The sequence below is a fragment of the Schistocerca cancellata genome, chromosome 1 (genome assembly GCF_023864275.1).
Source record: "Schistocerca cancellata isolate TAMUIC-IGC-003103 chromosome 1, iqSchCanc2.1, whole genome shotgun sequence".
In the NCBI taxonomy this organism is placed as follows: domain Eukaryota; kingdom Metazoa; phylum Arthropoda; class Insecta; order Orthoptera; family Acrididae; genus Schistocerca; species Schistocerca cancellata.
In genome coordinates this window covers 866,897,590-866,914,184 of record NC_064626.1, presented here as the reverse complement: position 1 = coordinate 866,914,184, position 16,595 = coordinate 866,897,590, and positions in this window count along the sequence as shown.

Genomic DNA, 16,595 nt, shown 5'->3' with positions numbered 1-16,595 from the left:
CTCAAAGATAAAAATACTTATATATATATATATATATATATATATATATATATATATATATAAACTCCGCCAAAGCCGGTCCCAAGCCCGGTTGAAAAAGGAGGAGGGGGAGGAGTAACACCTCGTTAAAAAACCTTGGTTCACCTGGCCCGGGTGATAGTACCTCGTGAGGGTCCCTAGCCAGGGAAACGGTGAAGACCTCAACGGCAGTGAAGGCGGCGATGAAGATCATCAGAACGGCGGAACTGGCGGAAGAGGCAGGCTTTTATATAAAAGCACCAGACTGTAGCGTCTGTTCCCACAGTGGGCGGCTGCAAAAGGCGTCTGTCCCACATGTTAGTGGCGGCCTCACTTATAATTCTAAGCTAAATGCTTGAATTTTTATCATCGAAAGGTTCAACTACCTTTCCCCAAACCAAACTTTAACCTAAGACATGATGGTAAATTTCAAAATGGAAACTACTCCAGGAAGTAACCAATCTTCCATCGCTATTCATGGCGGTGCAACTAGGCCTTTGGATTCTGGAGAGCCTAGAACATCATGTAAGGAAGAGTCGGAGCTTCCGAGTACTTCTTCAAAGATAAGACCCAAGAAAAAACATCTCTTGGGGACTCTGAATATCAACACACTTATGAAAGTTGGAAAACTAAAACACCTAACGGACGCTCTCAATCAACGCAACATACTTATATTAGCTCTTCAAGAAACAAGGTATCTGGATGAAAATGCATTTGAATCAGGTGGATACAGGATCTACAAAGGAAAACCAGCCATTAAAAATTCAAATAATACGACTATATTAGGGACCGCATTTATGGTCAAACAGCAACTTACGGAATCAATAACTAATTTTAGCTCCCCATCAGAACGAATTTCATTTCTGACGTTCAAGTCAGGCAATAAACGCTACACTATTATAAATGCACATGCACCTATTAACCAACATAACAGAACAAACGTTGACAAAGTGGAAGATTTCTGGGAAATGCTTGAACACGAAACATCCATATTACCAAAAGAACATATAAAAATTTTAGTGGGAGACTTTAATGCACAAGTTGGCAAAGAAATAAAATTTAAATCAGTAGTTGGAGATTATCCAGCACATCCAAGAACCAATAGAAATGGGGGAAGACTCATAGATTTTTGTAGACAGTTTAATCTAAAATTAATGTCGACATGTTTCAGGAAACTTGCAAGAAAGAAAAAAACGTGGGTATCACCTAATCCAAATCAAGGTGAATATCAGTTGGACCATGTGGCAATAACGACTCGCAACTACAAGGAAATCTTGGATGTCAGAGTGAGGAAGGGCCTAAACATAGACTCAGATCATTATCTGACAGAAATAAAGACCATGTTCCAACCAAACAAACCTAAACCAAAACCAAGAAGATTTCCAAGAGTAAACACTAAATTTCTCCTGCAAAAGCAGAACAAATTCTGTCATATACTAAACACAAGAAAAATGGATAATTGGGAAGAAATTAAAGAAACAATGATAGAGTCAGTTAAAGAAATGGGACAGCCACGAAGAATACCAAAACACAGATGGTGGAATGAGCTGTGTGATGAAGCAATTGACAATCGACTAAAGGCATGGAAAAAATGGAACAGCAATAAGAAACACGAATACTGGGAAGAGTTTAAAGAAGAAAGGAAAAAGACAGCAAAAATCATCAGATCAGTGAAAAGAAAATATGACAAAGACAGATTAGAAAAAATGGATTCTGACTTCAAAAGGAACAACACTAGAGACTTCTATAAGACTTTCAGAGAAGTTTTAACAGGATTCCAGTCACCAAGTTTACATTTTAAAGATACAAATGGAAAAATGGTTTTAAGCAATAAAGAGAACTGCCAAATCTTAGCTGAATACTTTGAAAATCTATTAAATTGTGAGGAGCCTAATGACAGGTTACAATTTCAAAAACCACAACATGAAAATCCACCGTCTGAACCACCTGCAGTAGAAGAAATAGAAAAGATTATCAAAGCATTGAAGAATAACAAAGCACCAGGTGAGGATGGGATAGTGGCAGAAATGTGGAAACTAGGGGGCTTATCCGCATGTCAGAAAATTCACAAAGTAATTAAAGACATTTGGACAAAAGGAATCATACCCAGTGACTGGAAACAAGCATTGATCCGCCCTCTCCATAAAAAAGGAGATAAAACAGATACCAACAACTACAGGGGCATATCCTTGTTACCAGTGACATACAAAATACTTTCTAAAGCACTTTTAAATAGAATAGAGGAACAAGCAGGACCTAATATAGGAGATTATCAAGCAGGATTTAGAAAAGGTAGATCATGTGCAGAACAGATTCTTAATTTAAAAACAATTTTGAGAGTGAGAGCTATACAAAATAAAAATACAGTAGTAACTTTCGTAGACTTCAAGAAGGCCTACGACTCAGTTGACAGACAAACACTATTCCAGATACTTTATGAATCAGGGATAGATGAAAACACCAGAAGACTTGTTGAACAAACGCTCACAGATACAACATCAAGAATTAAGTTTCAAGGCGAAATTTCTGAACCATTCAAAATCAAAACAGGAGTTCGACAAGGTGACGGACTGTCCCCAATTCTCTTTAACTTGGTTTTAGATAAAGTAGTAAAAACATGGGAAAACGCATTAAAAAACAGAGGCACAAAGGGTATAAGCATGGGCCAAGGAAAGAACAAATTTGAAGTAAAATGTTTAGCCTTTGCGGATGATATGGCATTGATAACTGAAAACCGAACAGACGCAACAGTTATGCTTGATATGTTACACGAGATTGCTGAAAAGACTGGGCTAAAAATATCCTACGAAAAAACCGAGTATATAGAACACAAACATAATACAGAAAAGTTTATGAAAACAAAGTATGGAAAAATTAAAAGAGTTGATAGATTCAAATACCTGGGGGAGTGGATCCAAGCCAATGGACTGGATAACACAACAAATAAAGAAAGAATAAAAAAGTTGGAATTTGCATATAAATTAACACAAAACTACTACAATAAGAAATCAATATCCATACAAGCAAAGATTAAACATTATAATTCAGTTATTAGGACACAAGCAACATATGGATCAGAGTGCCTAACATTGAATAAGAAAGGCGAATTAAGAGAACTAGAAAAAAGAGAGAGAAAAAATTAAGAAAAATTCTAGGTCCTGAGAAAAACAAGGAAAACAGGTGGATTAAAAGGAGAAATGAAGACCTATACAAAAATACAGAAAAGATCATAGATACAATGAGGAAGAGACGTCTAAAATTTTATGGACATTTAAAAAGAATGGAAGAAACACGAATTACAAAGAAAATTTTTAATTACGTTAGTAAGCTGAAGAACACCGTAGGATGGATAGAAGCAGTAAAGAAAGACGCCAACAAAATAGGTGTTACAGAAGAAATAATACGTGACAGGAATAACTTTAGGCTACTTATAGAAAACGCAAACTATGAAGAAGATGCGCCAAAACCTCGACCCAAGAGAGTGTGGACAGATGAGCAGAGACGAGCAGTTGGCGAGAAAATGAAGAAGTACTGGGAAGAACGGAAGAAAAAGAAACACCAGAAGTCTTAAGTTGTATGCGGTCCATAGCTGGCCAAATTCATAATTAAAAAAAAATATATATATATATATATATATATATATATATATATATATATATATTACTAAACAAATGATGGTATAAGTTTTTATTCCATCGAATTTACTACCAGGGTTTGAGCCCTTACATACATTTCCCTATTTCATGAAAGGAATATTTATTCTTTTCAGCTTGTTTTGTGCAAATGCATATAATCACTTAAGTAGAACCAAATTTGCATAGGGCAATGAGTTTGAAACACCCAAAATCCAAATATAGCTAACAGCAGAATTTTTCCATATCAAAGCTTAATTTGAACTAAAATATTACATGGTAACTTCAACTTTATGTAAAACTCACCTCAAAAAGTCGGTATGTTCAAGCATCCCAGTCCAGGTGTAGATTTTTTCCTCCTGAGGACACCAATCTGAAAAGTATAAATTTTTTATCTTACAGAAAATTCTTCCATTGTTATTCTGTTGCATTCATCTTTCATTTTACCTAATACTTCTTATTTGCTTGAGAACTTTTTTAAATGGCACCTTTGTAATAAGCACTTGTATCAAATTTATCAAGCATGTTCTTCATGGCTTCATAAAAATCTTCTGTTTGTGTATTACAAATGTAACCACCAGTATCTTGATAACAAAGTTCATTCCTTTGTCCATATTTTGGATTCATAGCCCTATAATGAAAATTGTACATCAATTCTTTAGACAAATCAGGTATGATCATTCCAAAACATCGTGCCCAGCCACATAAATTATTTCCATCTAAAAATGTTGAACAATTTGATTTCTTAATGGAATTCTTATCTTTCTAGTGTTTATTACTTGCTTTGACATGACTTTTACAACACTGATATACAACGCATCTAAATCCTTTTTCAATCATTAATATCATATCATAATCATCTAATAATTGTAAATTAAGTTTTATTATTTTTAACATCAAGTTAAAATTTACCCAAATTAAGTTTGCACATTTATACGAGTAAAAGGTCATCACTAATATCACATTCATTTCAATTATTCTAGAATTTTTGTTTTAATGGACGATCCTTTTCTTCAAATTTTTTCCTACAATCCAGTTTTATTACAAAATTTACTATATCTTCTGGAAAAAAGTTCTTATGATTGTCATTTGATTCTTTCTTAAGTTTGAAGACAATTCATCACATAAGGAAGTCAGAAATTTAAATGTGTTCATTAATTTCATTTTCGATTTTTTTACTGAACTAATGTATCTATCTTCATTATTTGGTATTAAATCTATTTCTTTTTCAGTATTACACGTAATGAGTAGTAGTTTGTAGAATTTGAACTAACACTAATGTAGCATTTTAAGTAGCCAAACTTAAAGGATCGTGAAAGGCAATAGCTAGCATATATTTTATTTATTTATTTATTTATTTATTTATGCATTTATTTTACCTGGCAAGATTAGGGCTTTCAGGCCCTCTCTTACACCTAACCAGGCATACTCAGATTCAACAAATTTCAGTTTCTACAGAACATTAAGGACATATAACATGTTATACAGTATTAATGTTAAAGAAAAATATAGAGATTATAAAAGTAGTACAATGATAATTATAACAATCAAAAAATAATTATAACAATCAAGAATAATAATAATAATAATAATAATGACTATGTATATGAAAGTAAACATATTTTTCTTTTATGAATGTCAGTCCTATTGCTAGTTGGGAATTTTCTCGTTATATTCTTGCAGATTGTGAGTTATTCTCATCAAGCAGAGACATAAGACGATGGAATGGGGTGAAAGAGATATAGAAGAGGTAGATAGGTTAGAGGAAGAGAAATAGAATGGTAAAATTCGAAGCTATGATGGAGAGGAGAAAGAAAAAGATGAGAGGGGCACAACAATGGTGGCTATACCGTCCCTAATATGTAAGTCTTGAGTTCCCTCTTGAATGTTGAGTGGTTCTGGATAAGACGCAGATCACAGGGGAGCGCGTTCCATAGTCGTATGGCTGAGATGGAGAATGACACGGAGAAAGATTTTGTGTTATGTAAAGGTACAGCCAAGATGCTAGACGTATCCGATCTGGTATTGCGGTTGTGGAATGATGATAGGTGTTTAATGTGAGAAGATAAGTATTGGGGGCACCAGTGGCTAAGAAATCGGTGAAGTAAGCACATTGTGTGGAGATCGCATGCCTTATGTGGGCGTATCCAACCTAGCTGGGAGTATCAAGGACTGATATGATCATACAATCGTATATTGCATACGTACCTAATGCAAGCATTCATCACTAGCTCGAGGCGTCTCGAATTTTCTCTATTTGTGCCGTGTTGAACTACATCACAGTAGTAAAGATTAGGCAAGACTAGTGTTTGGACTAATTTTTGTTTAACATGGGTTGGAAATATTTTTCTAAATTTTTGAATTGCATGTAGGGAGGAGAGCGATTTCCGGCAAGCTGTGACTGTTTGTTCTTCCCAGTTTAGGTGTTCATCCAAGATTATTCCAAGGTCTTTTACTGTTTTTTGGTATGGTAGTTGGGTACCATTGAGGAGTATTTGAGGGACTGTTTCGCGAAAGTACCGACTGATTAACTTTGGATGAGATATAAGTATGACCTGGGATTTCTTGGGGTTTAGTTTCAGACCTAGGTTCTGTGCCCATCGAGAAACAGAGCAAAGATCTGCGTTCATACTCGCTACTGCGTCAGCAATGTTCTTGGGGCTTGCACTTATGTACACTTGGATGTCGTCGGCATATAGATGGTAGTTGCAGGAGTGAATCACTGAAGAAATATCATTAATGTACAGTGAGAAGAGTAATGGACCAAGGACGGAGCCTTGGGGAACTCCAGAGCGCACGTTTTTCCATGATGACTTTTACGACCCACAAATGACTTGTTGACTTCTGTTTTTGAGGTAGCTGTCGAACCAGTGTATTGCGCTGTTTGAGAAATTCAGCTGCTTCATTTTAATTAGTAATATATCAAAGTCAACTGTATCAAAAGCCTTGCTAAAGTCAAGCAGTGTTAGGATGGTAGCTTCACGTCTGTCCATAGCATGTTTAATGTAATCAGTTACTTTGATTAATGCAGTTGCTGTACTATGGTGCTTTCGAAAGCCTGACTGATATTCGTCGTGGATGTTATGAGTTTTGAGGTAATCCGTCAGCTGTTCATGGACGTTGTGTTCTAGGGCTTTATATATTGCAGGAAGTATGCTGATCGGCCTGTAGTCACCTGGCGACTTAGGGTTGTCAGTCTTGGGTATAGGTTGAATTAAACTTTGTTCCAGTCAGTAGGATATGTACTACTGACAAGAGACAGGTTGAAGATGTCTGTGATAACTGGAGTAATAGTGTTTACGACGTTCTTAATCATGCCAATGCTCACTCCATCATTTCCTACTGCCTCGGAAGAGATTCTCACAATTGCCTTGTGTACTGTGCCGGTAGTGACATGTTTTATGAAAAACTTGTCTCTCGAGAGATTGATATCTTGGGGCTGGTAATTTGTCGCTGCGTGGCAGTTTACAGCTGTTGAGAAGAAATCGTTTAATTCTTCTGCAGACGCTTGATAAACAGCGTCAGATCTTCGCTTCCCTATACCGAAACTGCGCAGCTTATCCCACAGTGCAGCAAGTTTTGATATGCCGCATACGACAGAGCGAGCATGTCTGATTTTGGCATTCCTCACGCTTTGCTTGGTTCTATTTCGGAGTTTCCTATAAGCTTCGTACGCCTCGGGAGTTGGGTTACGCTTGAAGGCCCTATGTGCAGCATCACGTTTATTCATTAACTGGCGTAATGCAGTGGTGAGCCACGGAGCGGGAGCTCTCTTTACCTTGACAGTGCATTGAGGAGCATGTTTATCATACAGTGCAATAATTTTGCGACACAATTCCCGAATTTTTCCGTCTAAAGTCGGTTCATTGCTTATGTCGTGCCAAGGGATGTCTGAGCAATCCTTTTGAAGGGCGTCATGGTTAACATTTTTTAGGTTTCTGTAAGTTACCAGGTGAGATTTTTCTTTGGTAGTATGTACTGAGTAATTTAAGAATATCACGTCATGAGCAGAGAGTCCTGGAGCGGATGTCTGATTGGCGCGAATTATTTTATCTGGTCGCTTTGTTGCTATTATATCTATGAGTGTATGGCTGTGTGGCGTGTGATGAGTTGGGTCCAGCCATGTTAAACTCATATCATTGGAGTGGAACAGTCTCCTTAGTTTTTCTGCAGAGGGAGATTTTAACTGTAAGTCGATGTTTGTGTCGCCCATAATGATTATGTGTTCATACAGTGTCACGAGCGAGGACAGGGCAGACTGAAAGGAGGACATAGCACCGACGTTTGGAGGTTTATAGATTACTCCAATTAGCAGTTTCTGATTTGATGTATTTATTTCGAAAAACAAGAACTCTGCTTCTCCTTCGCCCTTTGCATCCGATGTGCATAGTATAGTAGGTCTCAGATCAGAGCAAACATAGGCACCCACACCACCCCCGCGTCGTGTTTCACGATCTGCCCTTAGGAGAGAGTAACCAGTGATTCGGATAGCGTCGGAAGAAAAGTTTGGTTTCAACTAAGTTTCAGAGATGAGGATAATATGGAACAGCGATTGGCAGAACAGGTCACAGAACTCGTCGAAGTGAGCCGTTAGCGACTGAGCGTTCGCGTGGGCCACAAAGAGCCCGCCGCCGGAACCGGTCCGTCCCATTGTGGCCGCCTGTAGGACCGAGCGCGCTCCGTCTACTTGCTGGCCGGAAGAGGGACAAAAGCTGGATTTCACAGGGGAAGACATATTTACAGGTGTGTCCAAGGTCGTGACTGACTCAAGCGTCTGTGGGCTAAAGGTGAAAGACAAGCTGGAGGTATCAGAGAAGGGAGCGAAAAGAAAGATGGAAAGTGGCAGTAGTGGTTACGAAAAAGATAATAGTAGTAGTAATGGTAGTGACGAGGATGAAAATAACAGATATAGAAAGGCGGTTTTAAGGAGATTCCTGTTAATGGAGAATGTTAATTCACGTTTGACTGACAATATGAATATACATGAGCACTTATGATAGACAAATAAAGAAGCAATATTTATGTGAAACAATTGACTGATTTTAAATAGAGTACTTATGGGACATATAGAAATAACGAAGCAATATTTACGTAAAAAAATGAAAAGAAAGAATAAAAATTAACTTATATTAGACAGAGTACAATATGAGACTTTGTGTCTCGCGAGATTTCGCTCAGTCTTTGAGTTCGGACATGTTCGTCACCGTTTTCCTCCCTCCTTCCGTCTTGACTACGATCCTGCCATCCTGGGTCCATACATTTTGAAGGCCTAACTGTGTGATCGCAGTGTTCAAAACTTTCAGTCTTTCGCGCGTCAGATCTTCCCTCAGGGTAACCCCACTCTTGGCGAGTTTTCTTTTCTGAGCAAACACTTCAGCTCTTTTCCGGTATGACACAAATTTAATTATTATGGGCCTGGGTGTCATCGCACCTGGTATCCTGCGCCCAACACGGTGGCTTCTGTCAATATCGGCCACGTCGATCTGCACGCCAAGTTTCTCACGCACGAGGCTAATGGCCAGGTCGTCGGTGTTTTCACGATCGTTTTCAGCTACCCCGAACAAGCGCAAGCTGTTCCTTCGCTGATACTGCTCAATTTCATCGGTGGCCGCAGACAGTTTAGCTTCTAGGTCAGCGGCTTTTTTCTCTTGTGCGGCCAGGGACTTTTTAAGAGACTGGATTTCGGTGCTGTTGCGCCCGACAGACTCTTGCAGTTTGTCCATGACCGCGGCCGTCACAGAATCCGTGATGGATTGCACTATTACGCTTAGCGTGTCTTTACTGTGCAGCGCCGCACTCACCTGGGACCGGACGAGCTCCCCGATGTCGGGAAGCGAGGCCTCACCTGCCGCCGGAGACCGGGCGCCCGCGCTGCCTGCACCCCTGTAGCCTCGCCTGCTGCCGCTTACTCGTGCTCTTCCCATTTTTCACTCACTTATCACTTATCACTTGTGGTAATCAGCGGAGAACAACACACCACGGCAAGTAACACTTGTTTAGTCGGATGCACACGTTGTGGACTGCCGCACTTCTCTGTAACACCTTCAATGAGCGGAAAAACTCGCGAGCCAAAGAAACGCGCGTCACTCAGTGGCCGCCATCTTACTTACATATAGTCAGATGAAGTGTAGTTTGAGTGCAAGATGTATCAGCAAGATCTTGAAACACAAGGTGAACCATGGACAATTAAGACCTCATAACTGGAAGGATTCTGGGGATCATTAACTGAAAGTACGCTAAAGGGGTGGTGTAAATAGAACTGTGTGTTTTATTTGTTTCAATGCCATTATGGTTCAAATCCATCTCAAAAGGGTGTATTTTAATTTTTCCTTGTTGATATTAAGGGTTGTATTCATCAATAACTCAGTACCCTTAAAACTAGAATGATACAAATCCTCAGCTACAAAGCTCTGTGGTGATAGGAAAGTGGCGCACTTGTATGCTTACCGTGGTCAGTCACGGGGCAATATATCTGGAATAGTGCATGAGGAACAAGAGCAATAATTTATTAAAATAATGGATATAAAAATGTAACTCATCTTTCACTCTGCTTAGATGATGTTGCATTGATACAATAGTTGTAAACCTGTTCTAACGTAACACTATGTGATGACTAATCTAACACAAAGTTCAGTATGGACTGTATTTAAAGGGTCTCTAAGTTCAATACATGAACGCTTTGACTAACCCTACAACTAATCTTTGGCGAATCTTTGACATTTGATGTTAACTGTCTGATGACTAGAAATGGTTGACAACTGTAAATAACTGAAGAACATAATAGATTACTAGAGAGAACTTACGATAACTGTAGAGTTTTGGAACTGTAACTGGTTGAGTAACAGGATGCAGCTGCTTAAATTTTGTGCTTGGTGTATTAATGTGCAACTGCAGTCTGTTTGACAGATGAATCAAATAGATCTGAATTCCAGCACCCCATTTGGTCACATTTGTAACTATTGGTAGATGAATAGACTATTTGACTATCTTGTAGCATAAGCATAGAATAGTTCCTGGTATGTACATCATCTAGGAGGCAAATGACTCCGCAATGTATGCTTGGAGTTTGGTGCACTCTGATGTCTATGTATGGCATGTCTGGCACATACTCAGCACAAAGAATTCTGTATAAGTGTAAACGATTTGTTGTATGTATCTGAAGCTTCTCATTTCTGCAATGTCTGTGTTACCCTGTTTCACTGTAGAAAATTATTCTAAAGTAACTTTTTTCGTTGTTAGAGATATGAAAAAAATCAATCGTTTCATACCAAAAGAAAAAATGTCCTACCCACAGTGCAACAAGTTATTCTTTCACTTTTTAGAAGTTACTTTGTCAGTTAGGTACTAATTGTCTGTGTACGTACCTTCATATCAAGATGTGAGGTATTGGTGGTCACGAAATGCTGGCATTAGCCGTTATAATGGTCCCTACTCACAGCTGACAACTTATCCTGGCGAGATGGTGCACATTGCTTCTGAAGAAATAATTATCATATACTGCAACCCAGGAGAATGTCACTTACTCCAGCGGATGCTGGTGGCACCTTCCAGAGAGAATAAGGTACGAACTGTCAAAAGGTTGACTAGTCTACCAACAAGGGGTGACTCATAGAAGTCCATTCACTGCAGCTATGATTACATCACGTTGTTAGATGTCATGTTGACTGGGATAGCAGCCATTAATCGATATTATCAAATTATTCAGTCAAGTGCAACACAATTATAGTGTGCCTTCCACATTACCACATGAAACTGTCTGCTACACCCTGAAGTATGAATCATCCCAAGATTAACTCAAAAGCTCCAATAGTGTGTCAGTGTCTGTGCCATGCACTTAAACAACATATGTTACACTAAATAGGGTTTGCTAAACAATGTAGGTTTTCGAAATCTGTTACTTAAAATTTACTTTTCCTAAGTGAAGCTCTATTAGAATGAAACAGTACGATAGCTCTCAGAAGCCACGACTTCCTTTGATGACATCTTTCCTCTGATGTCTCTGTTTGTATGTTGTCATGTACCAGTATCATGACCTTACCAATATTAATTTTTTTACAGATTTTACGTGTTCTTGGTGGTATTATCTCATAATCACACCTTGAATTTACTAATTTTAACTCTTGCCCTTCTATGCATTCATTGTTGTCTTATCAAGTACACTAGTTGTGGCCTTACTTATCTAATTTTTCATATTTCTCGTCTGTCATAACATCTTTGGAGACAAAAACAAGTCATCATTTTCTTAAATGGCAACATAACGAGCTTACTAATCTTAATGTTTGCACCCAGACACTACATGCCTTTGTTACTGTAACTTCAGGTGACTTTTCAGTGGCCTTATTAATTTTTGATCAGTGTATTTTGTGGAAATAAATAGTTCTGTGATATTTTCATACTGTGTTTGTCTTCCAGAACTTTGGCCTATTCTGTTGTGGGTTTTATTAACTTTTCATTAGTGTATTTCAAATTTATTTGCCATACAGTGCTTCAGTTCAAAAACTGTGGTCGACTCAGTTGTTAACATCATTAATTTATGATTAGTGTATTTTATGTTCATTAAAAGTACTATAATGTAGTCAGGCTGTGCTTGAATGCCTGAACTGTGCACTGTGGCCTGTGCAGTGGTCTTCTGTCTACATTTCCCTGGCCTTATTCCATTTCTTCACAGTGTCAGAAAGTCTTGAGTTGGGAGTGTGAGTGGTAGAGGGTGCATGAATGCCTTTCCTATCAACACCCCCGCTCCTGGGACAGAATTTGTCTACTTCATCTGTCTGCGTGTACTGTTATCCCATATTTCCACATAGGATGTATTTAGCTATCCAGACATGTACAGTCTGTTCAATTTTTGATATCATTCATTTTGGTTATTGTATTTTATGTCTTTAAGAAGTACTATTATGTTCTCAGGAAAAGCCTTTGTGCCATAATTGTGTCCTATAAATCGATAATAGTAATTTTCATGTATTTGTGTTAAGAAGACAGAGGGATTATTTTTTTAACAGATTAACGGCCCACATTTGATTTATATTTCTTTGGCTGGTCTTCTGCTATTATCCCTATAAATACGTTCCGAATCTGCTCTAAATTATAAGGGGAGTGTGACGAAAGCTGTCTGTCACATTCGCAACTGCCAGTACAGAATTTCTTTCTTGTTTTCTTAAATTACAGATACTTTGCAAATATACTTTTTATACCGAGCTATCGATATTTGAAAGCATAATTGTCTTTGACTCTATCAGTTGGAGCCTTGTGTAAGCACTTAGGCGAAGTGGCTGCAGCGGACAGTGGGTAGCGAATGCACCACATAGTTCTCAGAAAGATCGTTGTGATCGAGTAGACAAAACAAAGTCTAGTTAGGCGCTGACGCTTGGCATGGGAAGGTGTGACAAGACGCTTTAAATTTGTGGAAGATTTGACTATAACTGATGTCTGAGTCTGTTGTACACTTGCATGTATTTTGCTGTAAATGTGTGCTTATATCCTAGTTTGTACTGCAGCATTTGCCATGGTGATATGCACAGTATTGTCAGAACGTTGGCAACTACTTTATATAGTGATATCATACGTTCATGGCTTTGCAAGATGAGTGAATTTCAAAGCATGGTAAAGAGTCGGGCTTCCGTTAATCAATCCCAATATTGCAGCGTTTGAACTCATCACATTTCTGTTTGAAGAGCCCCTTTCAGTATTTGAAGAAGCATGTAGATTGACTTGTGGTCAGTTATCTCACGAGTAACGACCCTTTGTACCGTGTGTTACATACCAGAATGGTGTGTGCATCATGGTGGCATTACTACACTTTGAATGCAATTACATAATTTTCTACTCAGACATTAAAAAATTACTCGTGACCTCTTGCCATTATTTTCAAATTATGACATCTTTCCTGCCAGGCTGCACTTTGAAATCAATATACACCCATTCCACATAGTGTTCATTCTGTCTTCAACAAAAGTAGTAATTTTAGTGAATTATAATCGCAATCGATGAACATGTATTTCAATAATTACAGTGAGCGATATGAATAACCTATTTTCATTGCATGATCTTTCAGAACACAAGGTAAATTGGCAGTTGGAGTTGGCAGAATGTGGTGGCAGCACATTTGTGTACGTAACGTTATTGCTTCATGTCTGTTGGTATTCAGATTTCTCAGCCAAAAGGTTACGCTTACAGAGTGGGTCGAACATGCCAATTGCACTTGGTTTGGCTGCAAGTTGGGTTACTAGTGTATCGTAAATGTTATGCCATGACCTTATGAGAAATTCATATGGCCACGGAAGTCTGTTAAATGTCTATTCATGCCTGTTACATTGTTCACAATTATTCTGCCCCTATTCTTCGGTGAAGATTTCCTTTGTACTCAGATAGCGTTATCGTATTATTCATGGGTCTAAGCTATATATACGGTAATCATAAGCAGTCTGAAAAGCTTCTAAGTGTGTTGCAGAGTAGATCCGGCTGAGAAATAATTGTTAAGAAAAAATTCCATATGTTATGCTGTCTCCGAGTTAATTAGCATTGAAGTTAGCCAATCTGGCCATTGGATGCGCAGTTCAAGCTACCCACCGCATACAATTAGTGTCATTTATTCTCATAGCGTAGATGATAGTGTACCAAACTGCTCAGGCTGAGGTTCAGTCCTTAATACTGTCACATGACTAATTTTTTGTCACTGTCTTCTTCGGTTTTAGGAAGCCAAACGAAGAACATATTAGGTGACACCATGTCTGGTGGACCTCTTGAGCTTGCACACACAATCGTCTAATTGGCTAACTTCAGTGCTAATTATCCCGAAAACGGAGCAGTGTATTGAATTTTTTCTTGACAATTATTACTCAACACAACCTATACTGCAAACGGCCTTACAAGCTTTCCACACTGCTTCTCACCACCCTCTACATAAGAGGGCATTTTCAATTCAGGATATGTTTTGGGAGACATACTTCCATGTAATCCAAAAGTAGGGGGACAGTTTGCAACCTGAAGTCATACTCGATGGCTCCCCATGCCACGTAGCCAGTGAGTCTCTCCAATACATAGGGAGAATGGGGCCCCTTCCCAGGTAGCAGCCATGCTCGCCGATGGTGATCATGTAGCATAATGCAGAACCACGATTCATTGCTGAATACAGTGTGATGCTACTCTTCAGCAGTATAGGCTACCTTGTTGTGACAACACGCCAAACCAGCTGTTTGGGTTGTGGTGTTAGTGACTGTCTATCCATGGGATGATATCTCCTTAGTCTGGCTGCTGCTGTTGCTGGTCTCCACTGGTCTCCAAACAATGCTGAGTAGTGGGGTAAAGTTTATATCAAACCACATTGTGGTTTGCACACATTCAGGGGCAAACTTGAATGACTTATGATCCCATTCCTCTAACCTTAATCTATTGTCATGCTAATTCATTTATAACCCCTGAGTGGTTGATCCCATGGGGATAAAATATCCTTATGAGAAACACCCCACCCCTCCTCATCTTCCACCCCCACAACCTGGGAAACCATCAACCCCTGTCTCCTCCCCTTGCCCATACAAGCACACTATTTATATCAAATTAATTGACTAAGCAATTAAATTTATCAATTAATTGCCCCCTCCTGGGACATCCCCCAGCCATCCCCTCACCTCCCCATTTGGAAATCGGCGGGAAAAAGACTCAGTCTATTCTGGAGAGGAAGGATCTCATGATACAAAATTGAAGACAATCTGAATTACATATCAGAGGATATACTGTTTATTTACAAAACTCAGTTTTCAAGGGTTTATTTCGCAGCACAAGCTCACAGCCAGCAACTACATGACCTAATTATGTAATTACACTGCTACAGACTGAAGGTGTTGTCTTGTTGGAAAATATTCGTGTGTGTGCTCACCTCATGCAGGTATCAACTGACCTAGTGCACAATGCCACCACCAAAGCACATCCTACCCTCCCAGAAAAAAACTGGCGCAAAGAAGACTCAATATGTGCTGGAGAGCGAGGATCTCACAACATGAAATTCTAATCAGTGCCAATAATATATTGATGCATATTTTCTATTTAATCAGTTTGCAGAAATAGGCCTCCCCATTTACGTGGAGCTCACCTCTGCCCCCAGCCCCACTTCTCATGATGTAATAACTGTAAAAACTGAGGAATGGAATGAAGTGCAGTATAGTAGCCGCCATTTGGGGTCTCCGATGTGTGTGTGTATCTGTCATTTGGGCGGTGCCACAGAAGGCAAAAATCGCCCAATATCCTAATTACAGATCCCGATACTAAATACCCACTACACGGACTGGGTGTTGGGCTCCTTTGATCACATAGCCTCAAACAAAGCATCAAGTGGTGGAATTCTGTTGATCAGGAAATTCCAGACTCGCTTCCTGTCTCTGTCTCTCTCAAGAGGCTACTTCCTGTTTGTGTGAACCAACATCTCTAAACATGCAGATGGATGTTTTCATCTCTCCTCGTAATACTGTGTTCCTTTTGGCTAGGAACGAAAGGACAGCTGATGCGACATGGATATCAAAAATAGAGGGAAATAGTGCATTTGCACCACCCTACCACATTAATTGTTTAACAATTTACAGGAGTCAAATAGATCGCTTAAAACACTCACCACTACTTTGCAATGACACTTCTTCAGAATAAAAACATATTTTCAACGTTTGAGAATCATACACAAATATTTTTCAAATCAAATAATTAAATTTTTGCCACATTTAGATTGTAGTCCTAAATATATATGATGTCTTTTATGCATCGATGTTTGACAAGACAAGCACCCTGCTCCACCACAATGTTTCCACTAAACATACCTGGTGAAAAAATCGTTACATCGACAGTTAAACCTCCTAGTATTCGCATGCCTGCCATACCACACACTCAGGGGCCAAAGAAGAGTATCATCGTGACTGCCCAGCCGTTAACCGATCAATTTACACTATGGGAATAATTGTC